Source organism: Argopecten irradians, chromosome 15 (assembly GCF_041381155.1).
Source record: "Argopecten irradians isolate NY chromosome 15, Ai_NY, whole genome shotgun sequence".
Lineage (NCBI taxonomy): Eukaryota > Metazoa > Mollusca > Bivalvia > Pectinida > Pectinidae > Argopecten > Argopecten irradians.
Genome location: NC_091148.1, coordinates 30,508,100 through 30,524,139, shown reverse-complemented (window position 1 = coordinate 30,524,139; position 16,040 = coordinate 30,508,100). Strand labels below are relative to the sequence as shown.

Here is a 16,040-nt window from a genome sequence, read left to right as displayed (position 1 = left end):
AGATTTTTACAATATAGGTATATATCACATCCATTCTTTTCAATATCAGAAAATCAGTCCTTTCATCACACTTTGATCTCAAATTCAAAGCAATAAAGAAGTTACTTACTACTAAGAGTGTATATGTAGTAAAGCTTTGCTGCATAAGGTGATGAATTATTAAGATTTAAAATTATTGTTTCACTAGAGAACGACATTATCAGATTATATAGAAATCGATAACTTGATATCGATTCATCCTAAAATATTATTTGTATAATCCTTACGGGGAAGTAAAGATTTGATGATCTTTGAAAATAAATGAAATAAAAATGAAAGCCGATGTGCTGGGATTTTTATTTGGTAAAAAAAACATGCTGCGACAAATTCATCAAGATATGTCACATACACACATTTCAAACATTTGTGTTTTTTTGTCTTGTAAATTATTCAAAAAAATTTCATTTGTGAAATCTTTCCATAGATTTAGCCAGATATGGTTAAGTTGTTCAAGGCCATACATGTTACCATCCAGCTGAGAGGCTCCTATCCCTACATGAGTAAACATGATGGTGATTCAATGCTTTGACCTTCTAAAATTGTACAATATTAGTAACTGTATTCCTCTATAGAATTAAACCCTTTCTATAACATCCATGTTTTATACTTGTCAACGACATTTGCTCCTTGAAACACGAAATCGTAAGGCTTGCCATTTTTCTAGACTAATTCATTGGTTTAGATATCGAAAGATCTAAGATAGAAAATCAAAAGTTTTCCATACATTTATTGATGCCTAAACATCTTTAGAAATAGAATACATACGTCAACCCGTGTCTAACCTATGGCCATTATTTAGACACTGTGTGCTGTGTGAAATTTAATACAAATCAACTGTGATACTGAATATATACAGATATCGTTTTCCAAATAAATAAAAAGATAAATAAATAAACACAATAATTGGTCAATTCATTGAAACTTTCTTTTAAACTGTAAACTCTAGATTTTTTTCGACTCTGAAGCGTGGTGAAAAAATAGTGTATAGGACACATTTTTGTACGATTTCACATATAACATAGCACTCGTAAAAGTCTTATTCGTTTATAAAGGTGGTAAATCATACATGCCCTGAAGTATGATTAAATTCAAGGTCATTTTACATTTTTAGCTAATTTCGCAAAGTCTTGAACAAAGCAATTTGCCAGTATTATATTAGAGTTTAGAATAGAATAAGTATCAAATTCTATAAATGTTGTCCGAATTTAGAAATAAATTCCGTTGTTTGTTCGGGTGGAATGGAGGGAAATGTTTGTGAATAAGAACGTAAACCAGCACAAAAATCCCATCACTACGTTTGCATTTTCCCATTCAGAGACAATGGTTCACGAATAGACCATTAGCCTATTGATAATATTTTCTTCAATAGAAGGTCTGTATCACCTCCACCTCCGTGTCTTCTCGCATTCGATTGGAGCATCCCAGCCAGTGACGTCATCGCACCATTTATAGAAAGCCGTGAACGTTTCCGATTGGATGAATTTGATTTCAATTCATTTAATTTCGTTTCAGATGAAAATGGCGATGTTTCAATACCCCGTCGATTGCGCATGTGTGAAACTTCCGGCACTGTCAAACATATAAAGAACTTTCCATTTAATCCGTTGACAGATACTAAGATTGGCTGTTCCTCTGGACAACTGCTGTCATCTTCATTAAAAGACATCCGCCAAAGTAGTGTGTTCATTAGTTGTGGGGGAAACCTGAGTGGTGCAGGCACACCACCCTCGGCCACGTTGTAATGGGGCGCCACCTCGGAGTGGCGGCCGTAACCTGCATCTCCTAGAAACTCGTCACCATAGTTACCTAAGTTATTTCTGTTCAAAACTTCAGCCTCGTTTACTGGAAGTCCGTTTACAGAAGCCAACAATATCAGCGCTAGGAGGAATGTCAGTAAATGTTCCGCTGTTATCATCGTGTAGAATCCTAAAAACAGAAGATCATAATTAATTAAAGGAGAATCTCTTAATAATGTAGGAAAATTAATTAGACTAGCCCAAAGCTAAAAAATCGAATTGTAATAAATACCGGTCTTCTGTTTACCAAAGGAATAATTCATATCCAGAAATTGGGGAAACTAAGGAAAATGTCAATACGTGAAAGCTAGGGTGGGATGGGATAAGAAGCTTGTAAAACAGGAAATACGGATAAATACTAGATAAAGCAGCGGAGAATGAGAAATTTAGAAGAGAAGAGAGAGAGAGAGAGAGAGAGAGAGAGAGAGAGAGAGAGAGAGAGAGAGAGAGAGAGAGAGAGAGAGAGGGAGGAAAACTAATAAATTATTAAAAAACATCCCAAAGTGGTCTATTATTAAATTTTAGTAATTATGTCATAAAATTAGCCTGGCGTAATATTGCCAGATACAGTTTGTGTCATTAACACAGACTCGTGTAAAACACCACGAACTGCATTCCTATAATATAATATGGTTTCCACGTTGATTATCTAAAGCCAAACGCTCATTTCTTCAATCTAATAACGACATTATAACCATATTTATAGCGCCATTTATGATGGTTTAAAATTTCTCATCTATTGCTAGAAAAAAGTTTTAATGACAAGGGCAGGGGGGCATTAATTATGTGGTTGTTAAATATGTACAAGGATGAAGGAAGTGTATCAAGTTCAATGCAATATAAAATATTATCTCCATAGAAACTAAAAATTTCAATCATAAATATCAAAAAAGAAATCTCAGTTTGATGGGTTATTAATGCATAGGCGAAGGACAACTCCATAATGTTATATGGACGATAAAAAAGATTACAATCTAATTAGTAAATATGTTCCCGAATTTAGTCCTACGTTCTAACGAGTTTTTACAGGTAAGATTAAGACATTGTGGTAGCTATGACAATGATCGGACAAAAGTTTTAAAAAATATCTTCATAATAATGAATATCCGTGTAAGCTTTAATAATGTAAACAGCAATGACAATTTCTCGATGAGGAAAGGTTTTTAAAAATATATTTACAATGAAATTCCGTGTTGACTCCGTCAAGTAATACTGAGGACACCTCCTAAGTAAATTGTATTTAATGCGTTCCTATTTTGATCTCGTATATTACATTAGTTATGAAATAAACAGAGCTAGCACATCCCATAAACATCTAAATGGAAGGCTCCACACGACGTCGAGTTATTGTTGCGAAATCCCGCGGTGAATCCATGTCTTAAAAAACCCATTTCCTTCAATGGAACAGCGCTGCGGATTTTATTTGCAGTTTTTGTCCTTCATGGGCTTAACTTCACGCGTAAATATTGACAAGTGATACAATAACGTGCTTGTAGATGATCGAAAATGATTTTCACAGCGTGCATCAACATGTCTTCCTTGAAATTTTCAATAATTGAAAATATTTCAGTCTGAAGATACAAAAATGGAATTCTCAAAAAATATTAAAATAATGATTTAAATCTTTCTTATCTATTTTTTTAATGTTTCTATCACATTTTTTTCAAATAATATACAATTTTGGTGACATATTCAATCAAACAACTCTCAACACAATATTACAGTATGGTTTGGTGACAAACTCATTTATATAAGTGAATATAAAACACACGTAAAAGCATGTCCACAACTCCTCATGGTCCTTTCCAAACCTTGTTATTGTACATAGTCTCGTGGCGCTGACCTAGATCTGAGTCAATACCTGTCGCCCGCTGGAACCATGCGTATAAAAATATCATTACAAAATAGGGGCTTTACAAAAAACGTAATCGTCATGCTTTCACAATTATATTGAATTATATTTTCGGTCAAGACCTCACAAACTAGGAGGGACATGTAGTACTAACTGACCTTCTAACTGATCAGCATGTGTCTCAAGGTTAGCGCTATGCATGGATATTTTTATGGGTTTTTAAGTTTGCCCTAGGTGATTGTTTAATGGCGTTTAATGTTTCGGGTTGTTTTTTCATTGGCATTTTACACTTTTTCATAGCAATATGTGACAGATGTAAACATAATGTAACACTTGCTATATTTCATATTTCAAAATTTCCCCGCAGTGTAGCTATACCTGTTCAGACTTTTCCTGCTTGGTTCCTTTATTTCATACAATACTAAACACTTCTAATCACGAATTTTAATTAAATCATACACAATATTATTCACAGCGTTTGAGAAGTAATGCCAGTGGTCTTTTTGCAAACTATTCACGTGGCGTAATTTCCGGTCTGACCTAAATGTATTAAATGACCATTTAGTCTTGGCGTGTTCTCATCAACCGGGGTATTGAAATTAAGGACCACACCTTACGAAATGTACAATATAAAGGAGGTCACTTTACCGTTATACAAATGAGCAAATTAGGGTAAATATCGTAATTATTAGTCACAACCTACATTGTATATTACAATTGCAATCAGTCGGGTCATAGGACGCTTTAGATGCGATTTTCAAGAGTGATATAAAAGAGTCAGAACAATGACCAAGCGTACGTCACAGGAACTGGTAACTTGGATGACTATGGACACTCCTCCACACGGTAGTGTATGGGAAAGGAAAGCATTAGCACATGTTATAGGTATCACGGAATAATACTTCCGGTAAAATTCAAGGTGAAGGACGATCATCGCGCATGCGCAACATGAGGAATGTTTAGTATCAGCTAACAGCATTAAACTACGGAGAAACACATTAAGACTCAATTACATCTATAAACTAGAAATCCGTTTATATTTGTATTTACTCAACGCAAATAAACATAGAAATAAATGAAAACAAAAATGAACAGAAACATTAATCATATCCTTCAAACAATGTGCCTATTAAACATCTCTCTCTATAATTACTTCACAAATGCATTGTTATTCAAAAGTATAAGTTCAATATACTATGGAAGATTTATTTTCATTCAGATTATGAACGATATGTTTGACTTACAAATATCAATTGATAAATCAGATTGACTGTAGTTTATCACGCTATCACCTACGCTCAAAACAATGCTGAGATAAGTCATGAAGCTTCTCTTCTGTTGGAGAGACGAAAATGTCAGCCCAAATCGGAACCAAGGTGGGGTAATTCACTTGTAATTAAAACTAAATTAAAGTAGATTCAGGGAAGAGTGAATGGATGTTACAATTAGATATTTCCAAAACGAGACACTATCCCCGTGGTGGACTATTGATTGTTTGTGAGGAATGACATTATCACACATTAGAGCATCAGTCACTGTGATTCATTCACATTTATGGGATTCACCTTCGAAACATCCTTAGATAACATCATATAATTCAAAGTGAAAGAAATATGTCATATTCGGAATAGCTTCTGATATTTGTACGTTTTGTCTATATTGTCATATAATCTATCACCTCAGAATCTAATGAAAATTTACTGAAGATAGTATTTTTGGGATATTCACGGATATGTCCTGTTAACATTAACACGTAAAAAACGACTGGCATATCGTTACTCTAGAATTACTTTTAATATAAGTAATAACTATATACTCGGATACAGGTATGAATGCAATGTCAATCAAAATATGCCTTCCCAATTAGTCCGAATACTGGACTGAATAGTGATTAAGCATTTAGAAAACATATTGGTAAGATGTTCGTATAGCGTTATACGCGAACTAGCACAGTCGTCCCAGGAAAACCTAAGTACAGTATATAAATAATATGGATTTGGCTGTTACACGTCGAATGAGTCGTTACTGAACATAACATCAGAGGAGTTCCGAGTGGTTGTTACTGAGTACGACACGTGATTGACCTTTACAACGCCTGTTTATCAAAGATCCTTGAAACGTTTGATTCGTTTAGCTTTTAACAATACTGACCGATACATTCTTTTGGTTGTGACGCAGATTCGCGAACTTTTCGACATATAATGATTATAAGGTGTATCGCCTTGCCTTTGTAATATTGAATTTCAATTTGTTTTGTTAATATCCAGTAGAATTTTATTGACAATACTGAAATTAATTGTCGCAATTTCTTGTAATTAAATCGGAATCTGGTCATCAATCAGTGTTTGATGATAGGGTGCTAGCTCTCTGATTGCAGGTCTGTCGCTGATCAGATTTGTTCACCTTAAGCAGCCCACGCTTAACAAATTCTCTTGGTATTGTCTCTCAGTCAAACGTTTGTTAATTTTGTGTAACGTCCCATTAACAGAAAGGTTAATGTAAGGACGTGATAAGTTAAGGTAAGGTTAAGTAAAGCCACATTACTAAAAGACACTGCAGCTGACAACTGATCTGTATATGTTTTATGACTCGCAATCGAGACCGATAGTAGTACATGTAGATTGGATGGTTGGTTGGTTACGTACTATTAACAGTCAGGGTCATTGAAGGACGGCCTCCAATATATGTAGTGAGCAGTGTGTATTGATGTGTATGTTTTGAGAGGCTGTGGTATATTTGAAATGTATTTTTCCTTGTAAAAGAGGAACTATAACAATTCTATGACGCAATCTCATTTCCACATGTTTCCAAACACACTATGGTAACAATTTAAACACTCACATACGTGTACATTTCTGTTCCAACCATCAACACATTTTCTAGATTGATTGTTTAACTCTGTTTGTATGAAATGAGGACCTTGCAATACGAAACATGTCTAGCTATGAAAATTAAAGGAGTCTTGTTTTTACAATCTTACACAAGATATCATATAATAATAGAAAACGAACCAGGAACAGTGGAAGAGTGAGCGTTCTCAGTGTATCTAGAGGAGGTCAATAATATGGCTGATTGTGGTTACAATGGAATTTAACTGTGGCTAGGTGATGACGGCTGTGGGTTCTTTCAGTGTTTTGGAAGAATGTCATGTTTGTGTACGGATCTTTAGTCATTCTAGACCAAGAACTACTTTTGTTATTTTCATTAATATATGTGGTTTTTTATTCGAAATCTCTTACTTGTCATAAAGAATCGTGTCAAAATTCCTAATTAATGGTTTGTTTATTCCTGTATTCATCTGTCTGTATGTATAAAAAATGGACTATGTATTAGTCTCCTCAGCATTAGAAAAGACAGTTTTCTATGTTGTTTAACTCGAAGCCTATTTCAAAATATTGACAAAACTACAATGTGTCAAGTTAAATGAACAACACGCACCAAAGCACATTGGAAGATATTGTGGAATCATTTTTATATGTTTTATTTAACACTGAATCCAGTTTTTTGTTGGTCAAACAATTGCTTTTAAGATCTGACAAAATAAAATGAAAGAAGAATTAAAATCAATATAATATCAAATGCATTTTCTATTAATTGGAAATCTAATACTTTGCTGGTCAGATTTTACAGATTGTCGACACATTAATACGTCAATAGGAGAGTTGTATTAGATTTGTTTGTAGAGGGTGTTATCGGATTTAAGATGCATGTCCCTATCTGTTAAGTTAACAATGGCACAAGTAATTGTCTATTTGTCACGCCATGCTGCGCAAATCCGCTAACTACACAGCGAAAATTCAATATTGAAAACATCAGTACATTTAGTGCACGGTCGATGTAAAACTTTGAAATCTCATATTTTCTTGATTCCGAACGTTAATATTTAGTTTGTTTTTGTGTATTTAATATTTACACTTTCTACTTGAATCAGGACGCCAAATGATTGCGAGAACATTTCATGGCATGATTGGTTCATGCCTCAGAGGTTTATTATGCTGGTTTAGCGTTTGGCACCCAAAATCACTGATTGATTATTTTCAATCCAAAATGACACGAACAAACCAGGCAGTTGTCTGTTAAAGCTATGAAAGAAATTAATTTTTAGATAAAATCTACATGTATTACATAATATTTGACAAATAAACGTCGACCAAATTAGCAAAACAATATCAATTTGAATAACTTAGCATTGCAGTTAGTACAGTGCGTCTTTCAGTTGCATCGTCAACTGAAGGTAAAGGCTGCTAACCGAATTTAAACTGGAATTTGTTACAGTAAAATAGTTTCATTTCAATTAATTTCGTTTTTTTTTATCTAATTAATGAATTTACGCCCCTAGGTAATTTGATTTTTCTTATAACTATATTCATGTATGCATTGTTTTACAAAAATGGCATATTCAATCCAAATGAGTTGATGTCAATCAGCATAAAACCTTAGGCTAAACAACCCTTCCCTTGTCAACATGCATTCATAATGTGTACATTTCAACACAAACAAACAATAATTATAGCCGTTAGCATAACACAAACTCCATTTCTCAAAAGTATCCATCAATCTTGGTTGTCTCTGCTCATTTGGTGAATTCTAATTTAATTGCTGCCAATAAAATTAAAGTAACCAATTCGTTTCTATTGCTTTAGATATAGATAGAGAGGCACTAGTTTGTTGTCTGCCTCCACTTCTTTACTTATCACTATTTACTAATGAAATATCATATATAAGGTCTTTTCCACGAGTGTAAGTGTTAACGTAATAATAACAATATATCTTCACGGAAATTGAGCTCAACGAAAATTAATTATTTATCTATATATGGAAATATTTACAATAGTAGCAATAGAGAGCGCTCAATATCATTAACTAATTGATTCTACAGAATGTTTGTATCTTACTTTTATGAATGTCTATGCATATATTATTATATTTGAAGTCACCTACATGTGATCAACGTCGGTGATCTGGAGGTTAAAAGTACGACTGAAGTATTTGCTTTTTTTAAGAACATGTTTACTATTATAGAAGGTAAGGACAATGGTCTCGGTTAATTTTACGAGGAAAATCACAGTAGCACTGACGCATACTGCCCACCGACATCAGACAAATAGCACTTCCCAGCCGGTCGTTCAAAAAAACCTATTTCCCTCCCTTGGATTCGACAATGCCATTTCTGCTGTCAATTAAGACACGTTATTTACTGAAAGTGACCTTGATAGTCAAACGATCAAAGTATCTCAGTATCTAACCAGTGAACGGTGAGATCGAAACCCATGGAAATTCCATTTGAATCCGTTTGGAAATTCCCAATGAAAAGGGAAACGTCACTGACTGCTTCATAGATAAAGGAAGTCAGCATATGTTCAACTTGTGGTAGTCTCTATTCCATAGAAATCCGTCCTGCAACGACATTTGATTATGACAGAAATAAACCCATATATAATCAAACATGGCGATAGGTTGTCTACTGCCTTCATTGTGTACATACTGTGTGTGTTGGGGCTAGAGACGAACGTCCCACGCCGGGTCTGTGAAATTAGCATTTCATTTATATACCTCCTTTATATTACATAATGTCTACATTCAATCGCTCCTTTAGCAGAAAATCAAATGTTTTTAATTGTCTGGACTACACATCAATTCTTTATGTATATGCTATAAATAATAATCTAATCGGAAAGAAGTCTGTCAAGTTCTATTAGGCGACTCATAGAAAAGGTCATACTTCTTTTATTAAACGCAACATGCTATTCCAAGGCTAACAGTATAACGGCTGTGAAGTTGTGATTATTAAACCGTATGTTCCGGTCAGTGGTCGTGTAATAGGTTGCAGGGGTAATTCGTCGACAAATGTCAAGGAGACAGATTCGACAAATGTCAAGGAGACAGATTTTGTTTGCGCCTAGTTCACTCATCATCAATTGTTGTCATATATACCATTGTAATCCTGATTATATATGTAAACCAACTAAATTTCGCGTTTCCATGCCTCACTTCTTTTTCTCAGCGATGCGTGATATTGAAAATACTACAACGCTGACAAATGATATTTTTTTCTCAAAAACAAGAGCAGACGAAGAAGTATTTATTTACTTTACACCATTACCACCGTTGAAAGTTTGAGCTTCTTATTTTACTTCAATATAGGAATATTAAAAATAATTAATTGCATCCCGAAAAAATTCCGTGGCACTATGTCCTATATGGAATGAAGTAATGATTGTGCATGCACTAAAATCAAAATAAATTATTTTATGATATTTTTGTGTTAATTAGACTATATACACTACACACGATTAAATCATTGTTAAACTGATGAGTATCGTTTATGCACTGTCGGCGACTTTAATCGCACTCAAAAATAAGTTAGTGTACATTACTAGCTACATCTCGGCTACAGAACACTTTTTTAGCCCGATAGTTCGAGTTTCTGACTAATAAGCCAGAGGATCCGCGTTCGACCCCTAGCTAAGAAAGTGATCATGTTTATGTAAAATCATGTTGTCTGTTGTTACTCTATTGCATCACCTCAAGTGGGCATACCTATGTGATTTCGTAGGCGTTTTACAGTGATATTTGCGACACCATCTTTACGATACAATGCTTCGTATCAAAAAATCAAATCCATGTACTTCTGCATATTCAGAGCTAATTGCAGACTTTCTTCTATATCAAATAACTTATAGCTATGATGATGCGCCCATGCGTACTTGCTTTAATGAGAGCAGAACCCCACAGACGGCTTATTACCAGTACCCATAGAATGCCGGAAACCCTTCAACGAGGACGTTACATCGCCTCTATCCATCAGGACAGAGATTTAGGAAGCACTCCTTGGAAGAGCTCAAACCACCATACATTGACAGCATCCTAATGATTTGTCAGGTATCAAAACGTCATTTGGGCTGACGACACTTTTTGGTGATTCTGTATCTAGATAGGAAATCATTGTGCATTTTAATTGTTGATGTGAATTCATGGTGATAAGATGTCATAGTTCAGACTGGCACAGTCAGAAGGTTGAACTTATCAACAAAACTTTCATGGTGATAAGATGTCATAGTTCAGACTGGCACAGTCAGAAGGTTGAACTTATCATCAAAACTATGACAACTAGGGACTGATGTACCAGAAGTAACAAATATGGGAAAAACAATCGTCTAGTTCACAAACAAAATAACCCTTTCACCATAAGTGAAGGTTATATGGCCAATTCGTTATTGATTACAATGGTGGAAGAGAAATGAATTTGGTCGTTGTCACCCAAATAGATTGGTAATTCGTAAATGTCTTTGTTGATACTAACAGCTATACCTTAGTATTGTAGAGTTAATTGATGTTGAGTACCTTACACATCCTGCGTATAGTGTGAGTGGATTTTGGTTGGCTTAATGTAATAACGGCATTTCCTATATGGAATATGTGATATTGTTTCTTCCTGGGAGTCTGCAGTATCAACGTGTTGTGTTTTCTTTTAGAAGTGTAACCTCATCAAAGCATGCCGCCAACGATACCGCACAGCATACACCTCCCGGTCATTTTTACAACAGGCAAACCAGTCGTCTTACCATTTGTTTGTTTGATTATTTTAACGTGTTTTTAACAGCCAGGGTCATGTAAAGACAGCCTCCCATTGATGCAGTGTGTAGCGTGTGTGAAGTGCGAGGTGCGTGTTTTAGGAGACTGTGGTATGTTCATGTTGTGCTTCTTCTATAGTGGAACTGTTGCCCTTTTTATTGTGCCATGCCGCCGAAGACACAATGCAACGCACCCCACACGGTCACATTATACTGACAACGGGCGAACCAGTCATCCCAATCCCTGTATGCTGAGCGCTAAACAGGAGCAGAAACTACCACTTTTAAAGACTTTGGTGTGTCTCGGTCAGGGAACAGAGCCCAGAGCCTTCCTCACAGGGGCGAACACTCAACTCAAGGCCAAAAGTGAGGCGGTGCAAAGGGAGGTATTAGGAAAGATAAAGTCAGAAAGGAATAAGAGAAAAAATAAGATCCTAAATTTAGTCGCCTTTTACGATTATGCAATAGGGGCAGCAGGTACCATTCTAACGCCCTACCTGCAGGGCCATCGTCTTACCCGGAGCATAAACTACATCCTGTATTGTCTATGGTGTTTCGGGTATCATTTGCATTTGTTTTGTTTGTTGGTTGTTTGTTTGTTGACTAGGTGTGAGGTCATCTAAGGACGGTTTCCCTTTATGTAATGTATTTTGATATCAGTATATTGGGAGGATTTTTTGTCGTTTTTTGTGTTCTAAATCATTTTTGCAGTACTATCTCACTGACGCATACCCCTAAAGTCACCGATCAACATATTACATCCGGTCACATAGCTGCAATATTGTAGCCCAAAAAAACTTTTAAACAGATAATAATGTTGTCTTTAGAAAGGCCAAAACGGCCGAAAGGTACAGTATAGTAGGCCGGGTACGTATATTCGTTCTACCGGTCACAATGTACTGGCAACAGGCAAATCAGTCGTCCCACTCCCTTTATATTCTGAGCGCTAAGCCTTTATACTACCACCTTTATAGACAATAGTATGCCTCGAATCATTTGGATTATAAATTGTAGATGTGGCCCAAAGGGGTACTGCACAAGATGTATGCGGCAGTTGGTTGTCGCTGTACATCATTCTCTCGTTCCTTGCGGAACACTAAAACCTGGTGACAACTCCTTAAATAACCGAAACACAGTCCTAAGGTCATGGAAACGTCATATCAGTAAAACATTCATTCTTTGATACATTTGAACATTGAATCTGTGAATAGAGGAACAAACAACGAAGTAATCATCCTTAAGGGTATTTTTGGGAAAGGTCGTATATTTTAGGCGAAGATTGATCAAACTCAGATTGATTTCGTGTGTTAACCTTGAAGATCCTGAGACAAATCTAAATTTGTATGTTTTACATAATTACACTAAAGATAGCATTTGGCTTGATAGATTCAGCTTAAAATAGTCGGTAAAATACCTCAGTAACAATCAAATTATTGATATATTGTTTACTTTAGCTGAATTACTTAGATTACAGTAACGTTAAAATAGAATATTTGAAAAACACAAACAATTTAAAGCGAATGAAAAATACTTGAAATTTTTCAAAATGACGTCAACACAACTCGTTTTGGGCTTTTATCGCGACCGAGAGCCTTTTCACGGTTACAAATGATCGTTCTGTCTGGATGCTAACATTTTAAGGAAATAAAGTAATAATTCAATTTTTAAAAAGGAATATCTGTTGTTATCCAATATTTGCATTGCTATTGTCGAGTAAATTAACACCCTAATGGGCAGCCGGCTACAATATTTGGTTAGGTTTTTTAATTGGAAAGAAAAAACATACTATGCATTTTTTTTAAAAGATGCCCATTTTTGTAATTTAGAGTTTATTAATGTTTCAACTTGAATAAAATAAAAATTATTACAAAAAGAATACTTCTACTGTTTTTGTATATCAAGTTTACAAATAGTCTATTTTAACTACCACGTCTTTTGGGAAATCAATGGTGTCATTTTTTACTTATTTTTTCATATATTTTTTTTTCATTTCATTATTTATAAACTGAGGAAATACCATTTTTCAAACTTGATGGCATGATGACAAAGACCTATCGCTGTCTATTGGCTAAACCAACAAATTAGCTAATTAAGTAAATATCCTTGTATTCCTGAATAATCAGCGTCTCCAGGGAAACCCTTGTTACATTAGACCCAGAGGGATATGGTGGTGATAAAAACCAGAGAACATGTACTATTTCTGAGCACATTGATATGTGCTACATAATATATAAAAAGCACATTATACCGTACGTCTGCTTATTTACGCGAATGAACATTACATATCAGCGGGTGTAAAATATCACGCGACACCAAGAAAATGTCTTCGTTGTACAAATAACCAAAATTTAGTTACAATGATAATATTGTCATTTTGTCCGTTTTTATTTTTGTTTCATTTTATTTCCAGTAATATCCGCCTTAAGGGAATTAGGAATAATCGCCTCAGGGTGTACGAGGAGATGGAATTAGAGAAAAAGTTTTTAAAGAAGGAAAACCAACACTCAACGCATTTAATCTCAAACTGGAGGTTCGGGATAAAGTAAATGTGGTACAAACATCAAACTGGATGTTCGGGATAAAGTATTTCTGATACAAACATCAAACTGGAGTTTCGGTATAAAGTATTTCTGGTACAAACATCAAACTGGAATTTCGGGTTAAAGTATATCTGGTACAAACATCAAACTTGAACATCAAACTGGAAGTTCGGGATAAAGTATATCTGGTACAAACATCAAAATTGGAGGTTCGAGTTATAGTATATCTGATACAAACATCAACCTGGAGGTTCGAGATCAAGTATATCTTGTACAAACATCAAACTTGAACATATAAACTGGAAGTTCGGGATAAAGTATATCTGGTACAAACATCAATATTGGAGGTTCGAGTTATAGTATATCTGATACAAACATCAACCTGGAGGTTCGAGATAAAGTATACCTTGTACAAACATCAAACTTGAACATATAAACTGGAAGTTCGGGATAAAGTTTATCTGGTACAAACATCGCTCTGGAGGTTCGGGTTATAGTATATCTGATCCAAACATCAAACTGGAGGTTCGAGATAAAGTATATTTGGTACAAACATTAAACTAGAGGTTCGAGATAAAGTATAATAGGTACAAAAATCAAAATGGAGGTTCGAGATAAAGTGTATCTAGTACAAACATCATACTGGAGGTTCGGGATGAAGTCATTTTGGTACAAACATTAAACTAGAGGTTCGAGATAAAGTATAATAGGTACAAACATTAAACTAGAGGTTCGAGATAAAGTATAATAGGTACAAACATCAAACTTGAGATGCGAGATAAAATGTATCTGGTACAAACAGCAAACTTGAACATCAAACTGGAATTTCGGGATAAAGTTTATCTGGTGCAAAACATCAAACTGGAGTTTCGGGTTAAAGTATATCTCGTACAAACATCAAACTGGAGGTTCGGGATAAAGTATATATGGTACAAACATCAAACTAGAAGTTCGGGATAAAGTATATCTGATACAAATATCAACTGGATGTTCGGGATAAAGTATATCTAGCACAAACATCAAACTGGAGGTTCGGGATAAAATATATCTGGTACAAACATCAAACTGGAGGTTCCTGATAAAGTATATCTGGTACAAACATCAAATTGAAGTTTCAGGATAAAGTATATCTGGTACAAACATCAAATTGAAGTTTCGGGAAAAAGTATATCTGGTACAAACATCAAATTGAAGTTTCGGCTATATAAGTATATCTGGTACAAACATTAAACTAGAGGTTCGAGATAGAGTATAACAGGTACAAACATCAAACTTGAGATGCGGGATAAAATATATCTGGTACAAACATCAAACTGGAGGTTCCGGATAAAGTATATCTGGTACAAACATCAAATTGAAGTTTCAGGATAAAGTATATCTGGTACAAACATCAAATTGAAGTTTCGGGAAAAAGTATATCTGGTACAAACATCAAATTGAAGTTTCGGCTATATAAGTATATCTGGTACAAACATTAAACTAGAGGTTCGAGATAGAGTATAACAGGTACAAACATCAAACTTGAGATGCGGGATAAAATGTATCTGGTACAAACATCAAACTGGAGGTTCCGGATAAAGTATATCTGGTACAAACATAAAACTTGAGATGCGGGATAAAGTATATCTGGTACAAACATCAAATTGAAGTTTCGGCTATATAAGTATATCTGGTACAAACATTAAACTAGAGGTTCGAGATAGAGTATAACAGGTACAAACATCAAACTTGAGATGCGGGATAAAATGTATCTGGTACAAACATCAAACTTGAGATGCGGGATAAAATGTATCTGGTACAAACATTAAACTTGAGATGCGGGATAAAATGTATCTGGTACAAACAGCAAACTTGAGATGCGGGATAAAATGTATCTGGTACAAACATCAAACTTGAGATGCGGGATAAAGTATATCTGGTACAAACATCAAACTTGAGATGCGGGATAAAATATATCTGGTACAAACATCAAAAACTCCAAGGAAATACTGCCATAACTGATCCAAACTTGCCCTACCCTGTCTACTCATTAAAAATTGTATTAACGTTCTTAATTAATAGTAACTATAAGACCTTATAATTTTGACACCAGGATATACAGTCAAATCTTTTGGTCCAGGTAGCATTCTGTTTAGACAGGTTACACTCTAATTTTTAGCTATATATAATTGTATTGGACAAAAACGTTGATTAATAAAATAGTTTAATTCGATGTCATCCATTCTAGTAAGGAATACAT

General features: G+C 34.8%; 1 long non-coding RNA gene across 1 annotated transcript in view; it reads right to left on the bottom strand.

Moving 5' to 3' along the window:
* Positions 1 to 317: 317 nt before the first annotated feature.
* Positions 318 to 16,040, bottom strand: part of LOC138309481 (uncharacterized) — a 34,131-nt gene continuing 18,408 nt past the window's right edge. The window contains exon 2 of the long non-coding RNA XR_011206286.1: positions 318 to 1,965. This is a non-coding gene — a long non-coding RNA (uncharacterized lncRNA). The remainder of the gene's footprint in view (positions 1,966 to 16,040) is intronic.